This window comes from Camellia sinensis, chromosome 11 (assembly GCF_055761805.1).
Source record: "Camellia sinensis isolate YWXY chromosome 11, ASM5576180v1, whole genome shotgun sequence".
NCBI lineage: Eukaryota > Viridiplantae > Streptophyta > Magnoliopsida > Ericales > Theaceae > Camellia > Camellia sinensis.
In genome coordinates this window covers 101,577,570-101,596,203 of record NC_138971.1, presented here as the reverse complement: position 1 = coordinate 101,596,203, position 18,634 = coordinate 101,577,570, and positions in this window count along the sequence as shown.

Below are 18,634 nucleotides of genomic sequence, written 5' to 3'. Positions count from 1 at the left end.
GCTTGGGTGGCTGTCAAGAAGGTGGCTATCAAGCTTACGTTCCAACATATATATCACCTCGTTTATTTTTAAAAAAAATTATTTTTTAAAATTTTTTAATGTGATGTTTAACTATTATTGTAGTAGTGATGATTTCCAAATATCATTCATGTAGGAGACAAACCAATTATCAAATGTTGCTTAATTACTTAATTGTATTTATATTTTGCGTGAGAGATAAGGTTCATGCAGTGAGATAGTAACTTTCAATCAAATAGATGAAGCAAGTGTCTACCATTTGGTTGGCCAGATATGACCTAAGGTTGCCGTTTAATTTTTTTAATTTTTTAAGCTAGGGTCCTTGTAGACGTCCCCGAACGGCCCGGGAGGATGAGTCCCGTTCTGTTCATTTGGGCTCACTACAAGTTCGGACTCTCAAATTGTCACGGTTCTAAATCTGAACCAAAGAGTCCAAATCCGGTAAATCGTTTTGAGAAAATAGATTTTCAAAGGAGTGCCAAACATGGACTGCTTTGCCAGATACAGAGTCGCCACCTAAATGTTTTATTTTGGAAAAATTTAGGAAATCCTGACTCGTTTGCCTAAGGCCACGTGTCCGTCATCACCAAAGTTGCCTTGGCTCAGGAACTTGGGTACGATTGGAGAAGGTCACTTCGTGAGCACCCTCGCTCGCCCGATCAAAGATCGGCCTCTACTAACCATGATATCTATTTTTGAAAACATTATGCGTTCTTATTCCGGTTATTAGCCTAGATTTACTATGTGATGCGCACAGCATACAAGTATAGACTAGGTCGCCTGAATTGGAACAAAACATTTCATGTTTGTTTATTTGAAAATGGTTGGATGGTGCTACCCGCAAGTAGGCTAAGACGTGGATTTGCCACCCTCGGATGGGTTTAGAAAACATGATTTTGCCACTATCTAGTGGGCTTAAAACTCACAGTCAATGCATTTATTCCAATTCAAATAATCCAACCTTCATCCACAGGCATTCAGGCAGTTTATATCACATAAGCACATAGCCTCATGATAAGCATGCTATCATGGCAATCACTCACACACATGCAAGGATGCTAAAGCATAAAACTTGCCGAGTACTCCAAGCCAAAACAGAAGCTGATTAGAAACCCATGCATGATCCTAACTATACAGAAATGCCTAATGCAACACATGTAAGATGTAACTAAGATAGGCTCGGCTATTCTAAAGATGGCATGCGAAATGCTACAACTAACAAGTTTTCAACTCGGAATTGACATGCAATATAGTTAGTATGATGCGCCGAGCCCGGTGCATGCAAAATAGATGAATGAATGCAAACATGCTATCATACTGTATGCTAATTGAAACATGCCCTAATCTAACGATCATAAGCTGATAAATAAAAGGAGAAAGACGTGGGATTGGAAGACATACATCACACACACGCACACTTATTACAACATTGCCCTCGCGCAGAGGGTCCGAAAGAATAATACAGTCCCAAATGAATAAATAATACAGTCCCGAATAAATACAAAATCCTAATTAATTAACACATTAATCTAGGAAAGCAATAAATTACACGCAAATCCGTGGACCGCCTCAGCTCTGTTCCGGATGATGAATGATGCATGCTTGAATTTGCCTCGCGCGGAAATCCCTTGCGATGCCCCGGCTTGCCTCTGTTTGTAATTTTTCTTGGAATGCGTGCCAAGCTCCGGAAGGCTGCTGATTTCTGATTTGCTACAACAGAGAGCAACAAAGGGGCATGGCAAAGTATTTTCACATATGTATGCATGACTACTCTTCGGGGAGTGTAGCCCTCGATCCTCGTGCCACCAATCACACATCTCGATGCATGATAGCCGAGAAGTCGAATTGCATGACTCAATATGAAATGAATGCTCATATGGACACAACAAGGCCTAGACTCCATCATGGATGATCCGGAGTGTCGGCGATCAGGAATTGAGACACGTTCCGTCACTCGGAGTACGAAACGTCCCTCGTTTCCCGTGCTTGGGCTAACTCCTATCCCAAGCACTATGCAATATGCATGACATGCATGAATGCGATCCTAACATGCATCCTAGTATACACAATGCTATGAAATGGCATACACAATGCACGATGTAACGAGGCATACGCAATGCTCTAACATACAACCTAGCATACACAATGCTGCGAAATGAAATGGCATACACAATGCACGATGGAATTACACCAACATGAGTGGACCTCAGCCACACTCACATCAGTGGCCATTAGGTGAAAATGAGACTCTCGAAATGCGTGCACACATGCACGCAAACCGATGACCAAGCCTAAGGCATCAAATGCCACTCTACCAAAGCATGGCAAGGCATGGAACATGGTATGCAAACATGCAAATTTCAGTACTGAAATATGATACAAAATGGTCCCGAATCACGGAAAAATGGCACCCGATGCATGAGATGGACCCCGAAACTCGAAACTAGGCACATGGAATGACTTATAGTTATACAAAGCATGCATTATTTGATCATGAAGCATAAAGATAGAGCTAAGGCAGTCCCAAAACATGAACATTTCCAGTTCAAAGCATGGCCAAAAGATGCTAGCAAGATGGACTAAAGTAGCATGCAACTTTGACTAGCAAACATGGTTTACATGGAAAGTGTGTGAAGCATATGGAATCTCACCAAAACAGAAAAAACCAGTGAACAAAACATGTGAAAATCGGCCCAAATAATCACTGAAATGAAGCCAACACATGCAAAAATGATGAGTTACTTTAGAGGGCCATGCTAGGAGTTATTAAGCACATGCAAGATAGACATTTAGCATGGCATAAACAACTATGAAAATCAAATATGGTAGTCCTAAAACTCACCAAATTGACCCTAGAAAGTGACTTCGAAGCATGCAAGGTAGGGTCTCTTTGGAAGACCAAAAAGGCCACCAAACAAGAGAAGGAGAGAGGGGGTCACCCCCCTCTAATCTTGGCTCTCAAAATAGTGTTCCATCCACTAAAAATCCACTGGATTTCAGTGGCTAGAAGTCCAAACAAAGCATGCAATTGGGGCTTAGGTGTAAGGCTCAAAATAAGGGACAATCAAGCATACAAGGAAGCATATGACCTCAAACAAGAAAATTCCCTTGATCAAACATGAAGATGATGTCAAAAGGAGACTTTTTCCAGTTTATAAAAAATCTCAAAAGTGAACACAAATAGGGTTAATCTATTATGCAAAAATGGCCCTAAAAGAGATATTAGAGACAAGGGATAGCAGCTGGCCCCAAATAGCAAAGAGCCCTTCAACAAAGTTGAAGAGGGACTCAAAAAAAGGCACTTTACAGTTTATATCAAGTCTCAAAAATAAACACAAGTGAGGCTAAAACAACATGCAAGAAAAAGGCCTAAGAGAGGGATAAAGAGACAAGTGGTAGCAGCTGGCCTCAAACAGAGGAGAGCCCTTCAACAAAGTTGAAGAGGGGCTCAAAAAAAGACCTTTTCCAGTTTATGACCAAGTCCAAAACAGCTCACAAATAAGACTAAAATACCATGCAAAAATAGGCCTAAAAGAGAGATAAAGAGGCAAGTGGCAGTAGGAGACCTCAAACGGTAAGAGGTCCTTGATCAAACATGAAAAGGAGCTCAAAATATGACTATTTCCAGTTTGGGTCGGAGCCCAAAAATTCAAGAAACAAAGGCTAAGAAAGCATGCAAAATAGAGCTAAAAAAGAGGGAAAAGAGACTTACCCTTGTAGCCTAAGTCTTCAACAACTTTTGGTCCAAGAAATGGTGCTCCTAGCCTCTGGAAATAAGCTTCAAAGGGCTGGAATGGAGGGTGGAGGTGTGGTGCTATGAGTGGTAGTGTAAAGGGGGCAAGAACCTTAGGGTTTGAAGGGTTTGGAAGAGAGAGAGAGGGAGAGTTGTATGCAATGCCCCAGCTGGTTTTGTCAACCCTTCAAAATGGAGCTGGGGTGATGGTTTTATAGAGGGAGAGAGGCAAGGAAATGGGGGGAAAAACAAATTCAAATTTCCCCCCCAATGGCAGCCCCCGGATACAAAATCTAGGGAAAAACAGAGGGTACAGCTGGAATGTACTTGGAGAGAGGATCATGGCCAGCTAGGTTCAAATGGTTCAGGTGGCCGGCGGCCACCCCCATAGCTGGCTGGCCAAGGGTCAAAAGGGTCAATGAAGATTGCTGGCCGGCCACCCCAAAAAGGTGGCCTCCCATGTGCACAACACAAATATGTGGTCAAAACCCAGAAAATGTGAACCAGGAAAGAGAAAAGCCAACTTTTTAGAGGGGTTCAAAAGGGTCAAGGACAATTACTGGCCGGCCTATACATATTGGTGGCCTCCCAGGTGTGTACAACACAAATATGGGGTTTAGGGCTAAAGAAAGTGGCCTGGGAGTGGTCAACATTAGCTTTTTAGTAAGGAGAGCGGGCGACGGAGAGCGATAAAGAAATAAAACTGGCTTTTCAGAACAATTGCTGGCCTCCCACCCTCCTACAAGCTTTCTAACAATGAAAATAAGGTCTCCATCAAAAATGAACCAAAACGGATGCAAAACGGAGGTTCAGGGACCGAAACGCGCGGCCTGGGGCCCCAAAAATGGGTTGTTAAACACCGGAGGTGGCATTTGACCACGAAGTTGGTCTCTTGAGCCACAGTGTCACTCAAAAGGGAGGAAATAAGGTGTATACCAAAAACCAGAGCAAACAGAGGTGGTTAGGCAATCCCGAACCGACGCACACGGCCGACGGCTCCGAAAAATTGGAAACCGGGCTCCAAACAGGAAAAATGGCCTACAACCACAAAACGTAGCCTACGGCCACTGAGAGATGGTTTACGAGACCTCTCCCTCCCTTCGGGAAGAGAAAACGGAGAAAACGGGACCCGGTTCGCAAACCGAAGCAAAGCACAAAAGAGCCCCGAAGTCTAGAGGCAAGGCTCGCAGCCGAGACTCTAAAACTTCAGAACTAGCACAATATACAACATCACCAACTGCTCAATCAGTGACATCTGAGTCTTAAGTTCGGTCAAAAATGGGGTGTCTACAGTTGCCCCTCTTTGACAAAACTCGAAAGTCATGCGTGACGGGAGTGAATGTCAAAGCCCAGAGACGACCCATTTTTGACAAGGCCGAAAACTTAGACAAAACAGGCGAGATAAACAGAGATGCCCCCGCAGGCGTGCCTGCAAGCAGGGGCAAAATGCAACCGACAATGCAAGAAGCCGAAGGTATCTCAATGATCATGCAAATGCAGCAAGCTGTAACGAAGCAAATACACGCTATAAATGCAACAGTTTTAAGCAAGAATACAAAGCAAACTACATTACATGTAGAAAGGATATAAGAAGATTATGCAATCTTAGCGAGCATCTGTGATAGATACACAAAAGTGAAGAGAGTGTGATGGATACACTATATGAATAAAGTGTGATTGATACACTAAGTGAAGCGAAGTGTGATAGATACACAAAACGAAACGAGTGTGATGGATACACTATGTGAAGTAAAGCATGATGGATATACAAAAAGTGAACGCAAAGTATGATAGATGCACTAAGTGAACAGAGTGTGATTGATACACTGAAGGTGAACACAAAGTGTGATTGATACACTAAAAGTGAACACAAAGTGTGATAGATGCACTATGTGAACAGGTGTGATGGATACACTAAAAAGCGAACACAAAGTGTGATAGATGCACTAAGTGAACAGAGTGTGGTTGATACACTAAAAAGCGAACACAAAGTGTGATAGATGCACTTAGTGAACAAGTGTGATGGATATACAAAAGGTGAACACAAAGTGTGATAGATGCACTATGTGAACAGAGTATGATTGATATACTAAATGAATGAAGTGTGATTGATACACTAAATGTGAACACGAAGTGTGATAGATGCACTTAGTGAATAGAGTATGATAGATATACTGAAAATGAACACAAAGTGTGATAGATGCACTATGTGAACAGAGTATGATTGATATACTAAATGAATGAAGTGTGATTGATACACTAAATGAATGAAGTGTGATTGATACACTGAACGAGAATGTATGTGATAGATACACCAAAGTGAATATGTGCATGGTAGATACACAAAATGAGAATGTGTGTGATAGATACACAAAAGTGAAGGAAGTGTGATTGATACACTAAGTGAATGAAGTGAAGTGTGATTGATACACAAAACGAGAATGTATGTGATAGATACACAAAATGAAAGAAGTGTGATTGATACACTAAGTGAAGAGAGTGTGATTGATACACTAAATAAATGAAGTGTGATTGATACACTTAAATGAGTGAAGTGTGATTGATACACTAAATGAATGATCTTAAACGGAACTTCTTTGAATGAACCGTACATACAATATCGTGCATGAATGAGAAAGAAACTTGATAGGTACAATGCCATACAATGCATGATGTTTAAGGAAAGCAATAAATGGACAAAACAGCGCTTTAGAAAGCACCTCATGAGGTGAGTGGCGGTGAACCGCTCTGCTCCGATGGGGATCTTTCCCTGTGCTCTTCGAACACTTACCTTCAACTCACAGTACAAAGGCTCTGAAATACTGACAAGGATTCTTCACGTAGAACACTTTGGATGTTGCCTTTCTTCCTGATCATATTCACAACTTTCCCTATTCTCCAATGGGGTGATAGACTAGGTTGGTTCAGTATCCAGAATTAAGGTGCATACACGCTATCTCAACCCATGGGGCTTCCATACAGATTTCAAGTCGGAGATACACCCCTGGGTATTTAAACCAGACTTTAGTCTTGGAAATCCCAAACCTTTGCGTTCTAGGCAACAGCCATTTGAACTCTAGTTTCCACCGTCGCAGTTGGTCTTCTAGGAACTCATTGCGAATACAGCCAAGATGCCTCTGGTAGGGAATGGTACTCAGGGAGAGCACTTTTGATCGCCATTCTAACTTGAAGCAGACTTGATCTTGAGCTTGAGGTAGAGGCACACTCATACTTCGGAGCATTGGCAAGACCTGAAGAGGTACATACGGAATGTAGTCTCGGAACTTACTGAAGTTAAAACAAACTCAGATGCTCGACATTTCCTCTTTTCTTTTGCTTTGCAGTCTGGAACCCATATAGCTTCAAATAGGTCCTGGTTTTGCTGCTCTGACATGACCTGGGTTGAACCTTACGGTTTTATGAAAGAACGAATCTTATTTTGCACAGATGTGGAGAACGGCACGGCAATCGGAGCGCAAAACGATTTTATTTTGAAATTGATAAATGAGTTCTCGACCGGGTATTGAGCCTACGACTGAACACAGCGCACTACGACTCAACAACGGAAAACAAAAGGTAAACAACCTAAACACAAATACAGACACTCAAAAAAAAAACGACTCAAGACAAGAATCGAGGTAAAACAAAAAGATACGACACTCAGACGCGCACAGGGAGCCTGTTTTTCTGGGTATTGTTTCCCACCCTTTCTCATTTGTGATTCTCACATCACTCGGCCTTCAAGCTCGATTTTTCTCACAAAACCCTTTTCTCACTTTTCTCTCATCGTACATCTCTCTATTCTTTATTCTCTCATTTTTATCCCTCCCCAGGGTGGTTGATGGACAAACAAAAGTTGTGGGCTCTTGTCCCTAGCACTCAGCTAGATTCTTCTTTTTCTGCACACAACTAGTGAGTTCCTCCCACAGAGGGGTTGCGCTGCAACTAAGCGTGTAGCGAATCTGCAGTTGACATCGGCTGTCGATGCTCTGCCAGGGAGTTTGGACGTGGTTAGATCTGTCCAGATGAGGGAGTGGGATATCTCGATCCATTCCAGTTCGTGCTTCGCACTTGGCTTGATACCTCGTTGCTTGGAGGATGATAGAGTTTTTAGCTCTTTTGTTGACAGTTTCAGTTGTGCCCTTTCTGGCAGGGAGAGTGCCCTTCTTGGCAAGTATGGTGCCCTTTCTGGCAAAGGCATAGGCAACGGGGAAAAGACAGGAAGCCTGACTCAACTGTACCCCTAGTTCATCATTTTGACCAATTTTTTTTGTTTTGGTTTTCGACTAAAACAATTTTGACCGTCATGAGAGTTAGATTAACATGCTTGTTCGATTTTCTGATTTGAAATCATGCGAGTTAGGTTATGAGCACTGAAAATTTTCCTTTTTTGGGTCCAAGAAAAATGTCCAGTTTTGGAAAAATGGAATAGTTTTCGAGAGAAACTCAGTCAACCTTAGTAAAAATTCTGAAAAACTGTTTTTGCAAACGGCCACTGCTCAACGAGCATAGAACCCACTCTCGAGATGCACAACCTCAGATTCGAAGGAAAATTGCCCCTTACTTGAAGAGAGCTGCATGGCAACGGAAAGTTGCCCCTTGTTTGAACGGCACCCCAGCGCATTGAATGGCAACGAAAAGTTGCCCCTTGTTTGAATGGCACCACAGCGCATTGTAGTCAGTCCTCAGGTGACGAACACAACCAAATTCTCGGATGCAAAAAAGTCAATGATGGTCAAAACCATTACATGGACATAGTCGAATTCGAAGTGTTTTATGGCTGGACTTCAGAATGAAGTTGCCTACGTATCCCAAAGATGGGAATCAAGCCTCGCGTAGTTCGGGGTTAAGGTACACTCAGGTATTAACCTCTCCTTTTGCGCTCTAACTTTTACCAAGGCCGCCCTTCCGGGTTTTCAACCTTGCGAGCTCTATTTTTCTTTTCTTTTTCATTTCTTTTGTATTTTTTTTTTTTCATCTTTTCTTTTTATTTTCTTCATTTTTTTTGTCTTCTTTTTTTTGCATTCTTTTTTTTGTATTTTTCTCTTGCTCTAACTTTTGCCTGGGTCGCCCTTCCGGGTTTTCGGCCCAGCGAGCCTCTCAAAGGGTAAAAGTGTAACAAGTCCATGTCAAATGGTTTTGAGATCCTAAAGTCATCTCAGTCCAGGAAAATGGCTGTTGTTCGCTGACGATGCAGGAGTCCATACAATAGGGGGTTGAATTTGTCCTTAGTGTTGCGGATAGGAACTCAGTTGTTCTTCAGCAGAAACTGTCTTCTTTGCTCCCTTCTGGGATTTGGCATTCTTGCCGACCTTCTTTGATTTGTGGAATGATCCATCTTCGCCTCCTCGAGCACATTTGAAATCCTTTGCCCCTAGTTCGAAAGGTGCTTCTGATCTAGCTTTGCAAGCTTCTTTTGATGACATCTGATCTTCTTGATCTGACTTTCTTGCCTCTTGTTCGAGGGCTGCTTTGAATCTGGCCACACAAGCCTCACGTTGTAGTTGACCATTGAACATTTCTGAACTTAAGTCCGAGTTTTGATAATGAGAGGTCGAGTCTTGAGGCTGAGAGCGATCCTAGGCTGCACAATCTCAAGAGCGATTCCACACAGGTTTTCGCAGGATCGCGCAAAACGTTTTTTTGAAATCTTTTAAGAAAACGACTAGTCGCTCGCGCTGAAGACAATGTGGGACCAATCTGGATCAAGCCAGGATCCTTCTCAGTACTCACATTAACAAGCATGATCTCGATCATTAAAGGCTTAGCATGCCTCTCTTTCTCTCAAATGATCAAATTTTTGCAAAACCCAAGGAATTCCTTCCTCTTCGTTTTCATCACCACGGTGTTAAAAAAGTTTTGAAAAACTTAGGTCAATACAATGATTTCAAGGCACAGAAGAGCAGGCAAAAAGTACTGCCGTTTCATTCAAATTTTTTGGCACAACTGGCGTAAGGCAGAAGCAAACACAAGGGTATGAAAATCACTGCTGTTTCATTCAGATCTGTTGGCACAACTGGCTCCCCGGCAGAAACAGACTCAAAAGAAAACAAAAGGACAAACACAAAACAAAATAGTGATATCCGAAGTAACACCCCCGGAATCACCTGGCTTCTGTACAACAGGACTGACTCAAAACAAAGAGACAGATTCAAAACAAAAGACTGACTCAAAACAAAGAGACAGACTTAAAACCACACAACAAAACTGACCTAAATACCCAAGTCAGAAACTGGCATTTGCAAATGCTCAAAACAGTGCGTGCCATACGCCATATCTAGACTAAATCGAGCGCCACCCGCAGCTGGTTCATCTCCCGATCACATAATCACATTATCCCCCACAAGTTCACTGATCAAGTGCCGATAGACTTTGCAGGACCTGGTGCGGTAACGACCCCGTTGTCAAACAGATCTTGTACATCATGGCGCAGACGAAAGCAACTGTCGGTGTCATGACCGGTTTGTTGATAGTAGGCACAGTATTTAGTCTGGTCATGCTTTAGAGGGAGAGGATTGGGTAAGGGCCGTTGTTCCAATGGTTTCAGATGTCCTTTCTGTATTAAGACCTCTAGAGCCTTTGACAAAGGCATACGAAGTGGGGTGAAAACCCTCTTGACTCGAGGTGGATATTTGGTTTCTTGTGAGCTACTTCTGGACGCACCGGTGAATGGGGTAGCTGTTTTTGATGCGGAGGTGGTGACCATGCCCACTTCAGAAGATCTTGCGGCCGCATCACCACTGGTGGTCGCATTCGAATTGCGGGAAAATGCCCGCCTAGGCTGCTCTTTCTCCTAGTCAAGAAGGCCCTGTTTTATTGCGTCCTCGATCTGTACTCCCATCTCATGTAAATCTGAAAAGGTAGGGAAGGGGAGAACGACCATCTTCTGCATAAGCTTGGGCTGGAGATTACGCACAATCATCCGAATTTGATATTTGTCAGTGGGCCTAAGGGTCATCATTGAGGCCTTGGCCCTCCAGCAGGCTACGAAATCAGAAAAACTCTCCTTAGGCTCTTGCCTTGTTGTCTCAAGATCACGGGTTGTGACCTCGATTTACGTGTTATAGAAGTACTGCACAACGAAGGCCTCGGCCATCTCATCCCAGTTCCGTTTGACATCGTCTTCTAATTTTGCATACCAGATAGCGGCCACACTCGACAGGGTCCGACCGAATAAAGAAAGCTTCTGTAGTCTGGTGAGGTCCATCGGCCTTAATATGTTTGAAAACAGCCGTAAGTGCACCATGGGATCCCCGGACCCGTCAAATCGATCAATGTGTGGCATTTTGAATCTGTCAGGCAGCGTCACAGCTGCGTTGGTATATCCATCTTTGATGTCAGGGATGGTCTTGACTCCTTGGGATCTCTTGAACAACTTTTCGAGCTTGCTCAACTTCAATGATGTGGGGTCTGTCTCGAACTCAAAGGGAGAGTCCGGTAGGTTGATAGGTGTTTTGGATAATTGGGGTAGGATTGGGGGCGGAGCCGGCCCCATCGGAATGTCCGTACCATCCTGGACATTTGGTGTCTCCCCAGGTGTTGGAGCTCCTGGTGGGGGAGGAGCCTGATGCGAAGCAGATGCTCCGTTTTGCTGTTGCAGCCTGGTGATCAGCTCAGCCTGCTGGGCCATGACTGCAGCCTGCTGTTTGGCAAATTCCGTCTAGCGGGCAGCATCTTGCTGCATGAGTTTCATACTTTCTTGGAGTTGACGCATCATTTCCTCCATCCCTGCCATGTTCTGCTGTTCCAGCTGACTGACTGGTAGGGTGACTAAAAACTGATAAAAACTGAGGCCTCAGCCTGCCTATTCATTGGTGAGGTGCATAAGGGCCACTGATCTGGTAACTGCTGAACCGGTGATTTGTGCCTAACTGGCCCCTTTTACCCTGCCTCTGGCGGAGGAACACTGATTTGCCCTTAAACTGAATCTCTGACCTGACAAAGTCTATCAGCACAAGTCCGATGAACCTCGGGGGATATCGGAGCCTTCTGAAGCTATGGTTCCAAGACTACCCTAGCAAAAGAGAAAACATGCAGCATCTCAGCCTGATTTCACCTGAACAGATATGAGCATAGTTGAATGAGTGTGCTCTCTACTGAATTCTGTCCAAAATTCTGCTGGTGAACTGATACCCTCAGGTAAAACTGATTCCCAGATACTGATGCCCGCAGGCCTGATACCCAGACTTACAAACTGTTACATGCATTCCTGTAGGGACACACCCTAAAAGCACATAGCAAGCAAGTGAGAGCCAAAACACCCCTATGTTGGGGTAAGGTTTCCCTGTCTTATTCTATCAGGAGCTAGGGTTTCACTACGCACGCAGCGGCTTCAAACAACCTATCGGGTAAGCAACCTGTCCTAGTTTGGAATGGTCACTATGGATCCGAATATGCACTAGGTCGAATGGTCGAAAAGGGTGCCCGGTAAAATCGGGGTTTGTGTTCCCATACTGGCAGAGCCCATAACCGGTCAGCTTTATGGTCATGCCTTGACAAGACAAGCCTCCGGCAAACCGTTCAGGAATAGCAGATGGCAAACACAGTGTCCTAGGCGCACCAATGCAAATGCAATGTAAAGAAACACATAAGTGTAGTCAAAATAAGATATCATGAGTTCGAGTCAAGTTCTCTAAGTTCCCCAGCAGAGTCGTCAAAAACTGTAGACATCCCCGAACGCCCCGGGAGGATGAGTCCCGTTCTGTTCATTTGGGCTCACTACAAGTTCGGACTCTCAAATTGTCACGGTTCTAAATCTGAACCAAATAGTCCAAATCCGGCAAATCGTTTTGAGAAAACAGATTTTAAAAGAAGTGCCAAACATGGGCTGCTTTGCCAAATACAAAGTCGCCACCTAAATGTTTTATTTTGGGGAAATTTAGGAAACCCTGACTCGTTTGCCTAAGGCCACGTGTCCGTCATCACCAAAGTTGCCTCAGCTCGGGAACTTGCGTACGATTGGGGAAGGTCACTTCGTGAGCACCCCCGCTCGCCCGATCAAAGATCAGCCTCTACTAACCATGATATCTATTTTTGAAAACATTATGCATTCTTATTCCGGTTATTAGCCTAGATTTACTATGTGATGCGCACAGCATACAAGTATAGACTGGGTCGCCTGAATTGGAACAAAACATTTCATGTTTGTTTATTTGAAAATGGTTAGATGGTGCTACCCGCAAGTAGGCTAAGACGTGGATTTGCCACCCTCGGATGGGCTTAGAAAACATGATTTTGCCACTATCTAGTGGGCTTAAAACTCACAGTCAATGCATTTATTCCAATTCAAATAATCCAACCTTCACCCACAGGTATTCAGGCAGTTTATATCACATAAGCACATAGCCTCATGGTAAGAATGCTATCATGGCAGTCACTCACACGCATGCAAGGATGCTAAAGCATAAAACTTACCGAGTACTCCAAGCCAAAACAGAAGCTGATTAGAAACCCATGCATGATCCTAACTATACAGAAATGCCTAATGCAACACATGCAAGATGCAAATAAGATAGGCTCGGCTATTCTAAAGATGGCATGTGAAATGCTACAACTAACAAGTATTCAACTCGGAATTGACATGCAATGTAGTTAGTATGATGCACCGAGCCCGGTGCATGCAAAACAGATGAATGAATGCAAACATACTATCATACTGTATGCTAATTGAAACATGCCCTAATCTAACCATCATAAGTTGATAAATAAAAGGTAGAAAGACGTGGGGTTGGAAGACATACATCACACACACGCACATTTATTAAAACATTGCCCTCGCGCAGAGGGTCCGAAAGAATAATATAGTCCCAAATTAATAAATAATACAGTCCCGAATAAATACAAAATCCTAATTAATTAACACATTAATCTAGGAAAGCAATAAATTGCACGCAAATCCGTGTACTGCCTCAGCTCTGTTCCGGATGATGAATGATGCATGCTTGAATTTGCCTCGCGCGAAAATCCCTTGCGATGCCCCGGTTTGCCTCCGTTTACAATTTTTCTTGAAATGCGTGCCAAGCTCCGGAAGGCTGCTGATTTCTGATTTGCTGCAACAGAGAGCAACAAAAGAGCATGGCAAAGTATTTTCACATATGTATGCACGACTACTCTTTGGGGAGTGTAGCCCTCGATCCTCGTGCCACCAATCACGCATCTCGATGCATGATGGCCGAGAAGTCGAATTGCATGACTCAATATGAAATGAATGCACATATGGAAACAACAAGGCCTAGACTCCATCATGGATGATCCGGAGTGTCGGCGACCGGGAATTGAGACACGTTCCGTCACTCGGAGTACGAAACGTCCCTCGTTTCCCGTGTTTGGGCTAACTCTTATCCCAAGCACTATGCAATATGCATGACATGCATGAATGCGATCCTAACATGTATCCTAGCATACACAATGCTATGAAATGGCATACACAATGCACGATGTAACGAGACATACGCAATGCTCTAACATACAACCTAGCATACACAATGCTGCGAAATGAAATGGCATACACAATGCACGATGGAATTACACCAACATGAGTGGACCTCAGCCACACTCACATCAATGGCCATTAGGTGAAAATGAGACTCTCGAAATGCGTGCACACATGCACGCAAACCGATGACCAAGCCTAAGGCATCAAATGCCACTCTACCAAAGCATGGCAAGGCATGGAACATGGTATGCAAACATGCAAATTTCAGTACTGAAATATGATACAAAATGGTCCCGAATCACGGAAAAATGGCACCCGATTCGAAATTAGGCACATGGAATGACTTATAGCTATACAAAGCATGCATTATTTGATCATGAAGCATGAAGACAGAGCTAAGGCAGTCCCAAAACATGAACATTTCCAGTTCAAAGCATGGCCAAAAGATGCTAACAAGATGGACTAAAGTAGCATGCAACTTTGACTAGCAAACATGGTTTACATGGAAAGTGTGTGAAGCATATGGAATCTTACCAAACCAACAAAAATTAGTGAACAAAACATGTCAAAATAGGCCCAAATAATCACTGAAATGAAGCCAACACATGCAAAAATGATGAGTTACTTTAGAGGGCCATGCGAGGAGTTATTAAGCACATGCAAGATAGACATTTAGCATGGCATAAAAAACTATGAAAATCAAATATGGTAGTCCTAAAACTCACCAAATTGACCCTGGAAAGTGACTTCGAAGCATGCAATGTAGGGTCTCTTTAGAAGGCCAAAAAGGCCACCAAACAAGAGAAGGAGAGAGGGGGTCACCCCCCTCTAATCTTGGCTCTCAAAACAGTGTTCCAGCCACTGAAAATCCACTAGATTTCAGTGGCTAGAAGTCCAAACAAAGAATGCAATTGAGGCTTAGGTGTAAGGCTCAAAATAAGGGACAATCAAGCATACAAGGAAGCATATGACCTCAAAAAAGAAAATTCCCTTAATCAAACATGAAGATGATGTCAAAAGGAGACTTTTTTCAGTTTATAACAAATCTCAAAAGTGAACACAAATAGAGCTAATCTATTATGCAAAAATGGCCCTAAAAGAGAGATTAGAGACAAGGGACAGCATCTGGTCCCAAATAGCAAAGATCCTTTCAACAAAGTTGAAGAGAGACTCAAAATAAGGCACTTTACAGTTTATATCAAGTCTCGAAAATAAACACAAATGAGGCTAAAACAACATGCAAGAAAAAGGCCTAAGAGAGGGATAAAGAGACAAGTGGTAGCAGATGGCCTCAAAAAGAGGAGAGCCCTTCAACAAAGTTGAAGAGGGGCTCAAAAAAAGACATTTTACAGTTTATTACCAAGTCCAAAACAGCTCACAAATAAGACTAAAATACCATGCAAAAATAGGCCTAAAAGAGAGATAAAGTGGCAAGTGGCAGTAGGAGACCTCAAACAGCAAGAGGTCCTTGATCAAACATGAAAAGGAGCTCAAAATATGACTATTTTCAGTTTGGGCCGGAGCCCAAAAATTCAAGAAACAAAGGCTAAGAAAGCATGCAAAATAGAGCTAAAAAAGAGGGAAAAGAAACTTACCCTTGTAGCCTAAGTTTTCAACAACTTTTGGTCCAAGAAATGGTGCTCCTAGCCTCTAGAAATCAGCTTCAAAGGGCTGGAATGGAGGGTGGAGGTGTGGTGCTATGAGTGGTAGTGTAAAGGGGGCAAGAACCTTAGGGTTTGAAGGGTTTGGAAGAGAGGGAGAGGGAGAGTTGTATGCAATACCCCAGCTGGTTTTGTCAACCCTTCAAAATGGAGCTAGGGTGCTGGTTTTATAGAGGGAGAGAGGCAAGGAAAGGGGGGGGGAAAACAAATTCAAATTTCCCCCCCAAAGGCAGCCCCCCCGGATACAAAATCTGAGAGAAAACAGAGGGTACAGCTGGAATGTACTTGGAGAGAGGATCATGGCCGGCTAGGTTCAAAAGGTTCAAGTTTCCGGCTGGCCACCCCCCCATGGCTGGCCGGCTAGGGGTCAAAAGGGTCATTGAAGATTGCTGGCCAGCCACCCCAAAAAGGTGGCCTCCCATGTGCACAACACAAATATGTAGTCGAAACCTAGAAAATGTGAACCAGGAGAGAGAAAAGCCAACTTTTTAGAGGGGTTCAAAAGGGTCAAGGATAATTACTGGCTGGCTTATACATATTGGTGGCCTCCCAGGTGTGTACAACACAAATATGGGGTTTAGGGCTAAAGAAAGTGGCCCGGGAGTGGTCAACATTAGCTTTTTAGTGAGGAAAACGGGCGGCGGAGAGCGATGAAGAAATAAAGCTGGCTTTTCAGAACAATTGCTGGCCTCCCACCCTCCTACAAGCTTTCTAACAATGAAAATAAGGTCTCCACCAAAAATGAACCAAAACGGATGCAAAACGGAGGTTCGGGGACCGAAACGCACGGCCTGGGGCCCCGAAAATGGGATGTTAAACACCGGAGGTGGCATTCGACCACGAAGTTGGTCTCTCGAGCCACAGTATCCCTCAAAAGGGAGGAAATAAGGTGTATACCAAAAATCAGAGCAAACAGAGGTGGTTAGGCAGTCCCGAACCGAGGCACATGGCCGACGACTCCGAAAAACTGGAAACCGGGCTCCAAACGGGAAAAATGGCCTACGACCACAAAACGTAACCTACGGCTACTGAGAGATGGTCTACGAGACCTCTCCCTCCCTTCGGGAAGAGAAAATGGAGAAAACGGAACTCGGTTCGCAAACCGAGGCAAAGCACAAAAGAGCCCAGAAGTCCAGAGGCAAGGCTCGCAGCCGAGACTCTAAAACTTCAGAACTAGCACAATATGCAACATCACCGAGCGCTCAATCAGTGACGTCTGAGTCTTAAGGTCGGTCAAAAATGGGGTGTCTACAGTCCTTTGGAGTTAGGAGTGTAAATTGGGAATACATGTAATCACTCGTTAATCTTACATAGTATGACTTAAACTTAAGACTTCAAAGATAGAATTTGAGCTACCATTCGATTAATTAAAGTTTAGAGCATGTTGAACCCTTATAACCAAATTATAAGAAAATATTGACAAATATAAAACGATATGGCAATGAATTTTGAAATTTAAAACTGGAGTAGTCTTTTTTTTATTTTATATAATTATAAACTGATAGAATGAAAATGAGCTAGGCCATTAGGTAAGAAAATGCAATAAAAGGACAGTTTATATAAGGTATCATTTCATCAAATGTTAAAGAAACGAAAATGCTATATGTATTAAAAAATTTATTAATAGCATACATGTCTAAATATTATTGGATACTCTTTATTATATTATCCAATAGTGAGAATGTAATGATATTTTTCAATTTAAATTAATTATAAATTTGCTTTCATATGGTAGGGTATGATAGTTGGCAACGGAAGAGGCTAGAAACATTGAGTTGCTATAGTGAATGAATAGGGTACTATAAGAGGACAGAGCTGGACTACCTTTTTGGTTAGGGTGGTTGGTTGTGGGGGTGTGACCCAGGGTTATGTGATTTAAACTATGTTCAAATGAAAGTTTATGTGGCATAACATGATTGGAAGACACAATTAATTATTTATAATAAATTTTAATTTCTTAAGATAAAATAATTTAAATAGATAAAGGAAATTCTGAATTTTTAAACTTTTAACCTAACGACATCAACAAATTCCGTTAGGTTAACTTTCGGTTGTCTCACAAAAAAGTCGAATCTGTTACACAAAATTTTGAAGTAAAGATGTCAATGAGAATAAATGAAGTGGACAATATTATTGTAGAGGTATCCAGGGGTGTTAATGCAATTTATCAAAAAAAAAATTGTATTCAGAAGCTCCTTCTTGTCCCTAGTCCAACTCCCAACCATTGCTGAAAGATCAAGAAAGTCAACTTTTGCTCATGTGGATGGAGACTGGAGTTTTAACTGTGAAATATAGGTTGTGGGGCCAAAAGGTTAAACTTGGCGTACATTGATCTAATTAGACTAGGTGTGGTCCCTTATGTGGCTATCGACGGGTGAGGATCCTCTCCTTGCAGCTTCTGTGCTTGCGCCCGTTCTTGTAGGTCTTCGGGTCTACTTTTAGGCCCAATTTTGATAATCCGAACCGTTCATATTTTATGATTTATTCAGTATATCATACCTGTAAAAAATCAAGTTGATCGGATATCAGAAAGCATATGTTCGGAAAATTGTTTATTAAATTCTTTAAAAAATAGTGTTTAGTTCAATTTTTCAAACACATACTTTCTGATATCCGATTAACTTGATTTTTTACAGGTATGATATACTGAATAAATCATAAAATATAAACGGTTTGAATTATCAAAATTGAGTCTAAAAGTAGACCCGAAAGCCTGCAAGGACGGACGCAAGCACAAGCTTGCAAGGAGCTCGCTATGGACTTCCACGTCCCTTTCTAGGGCATGTC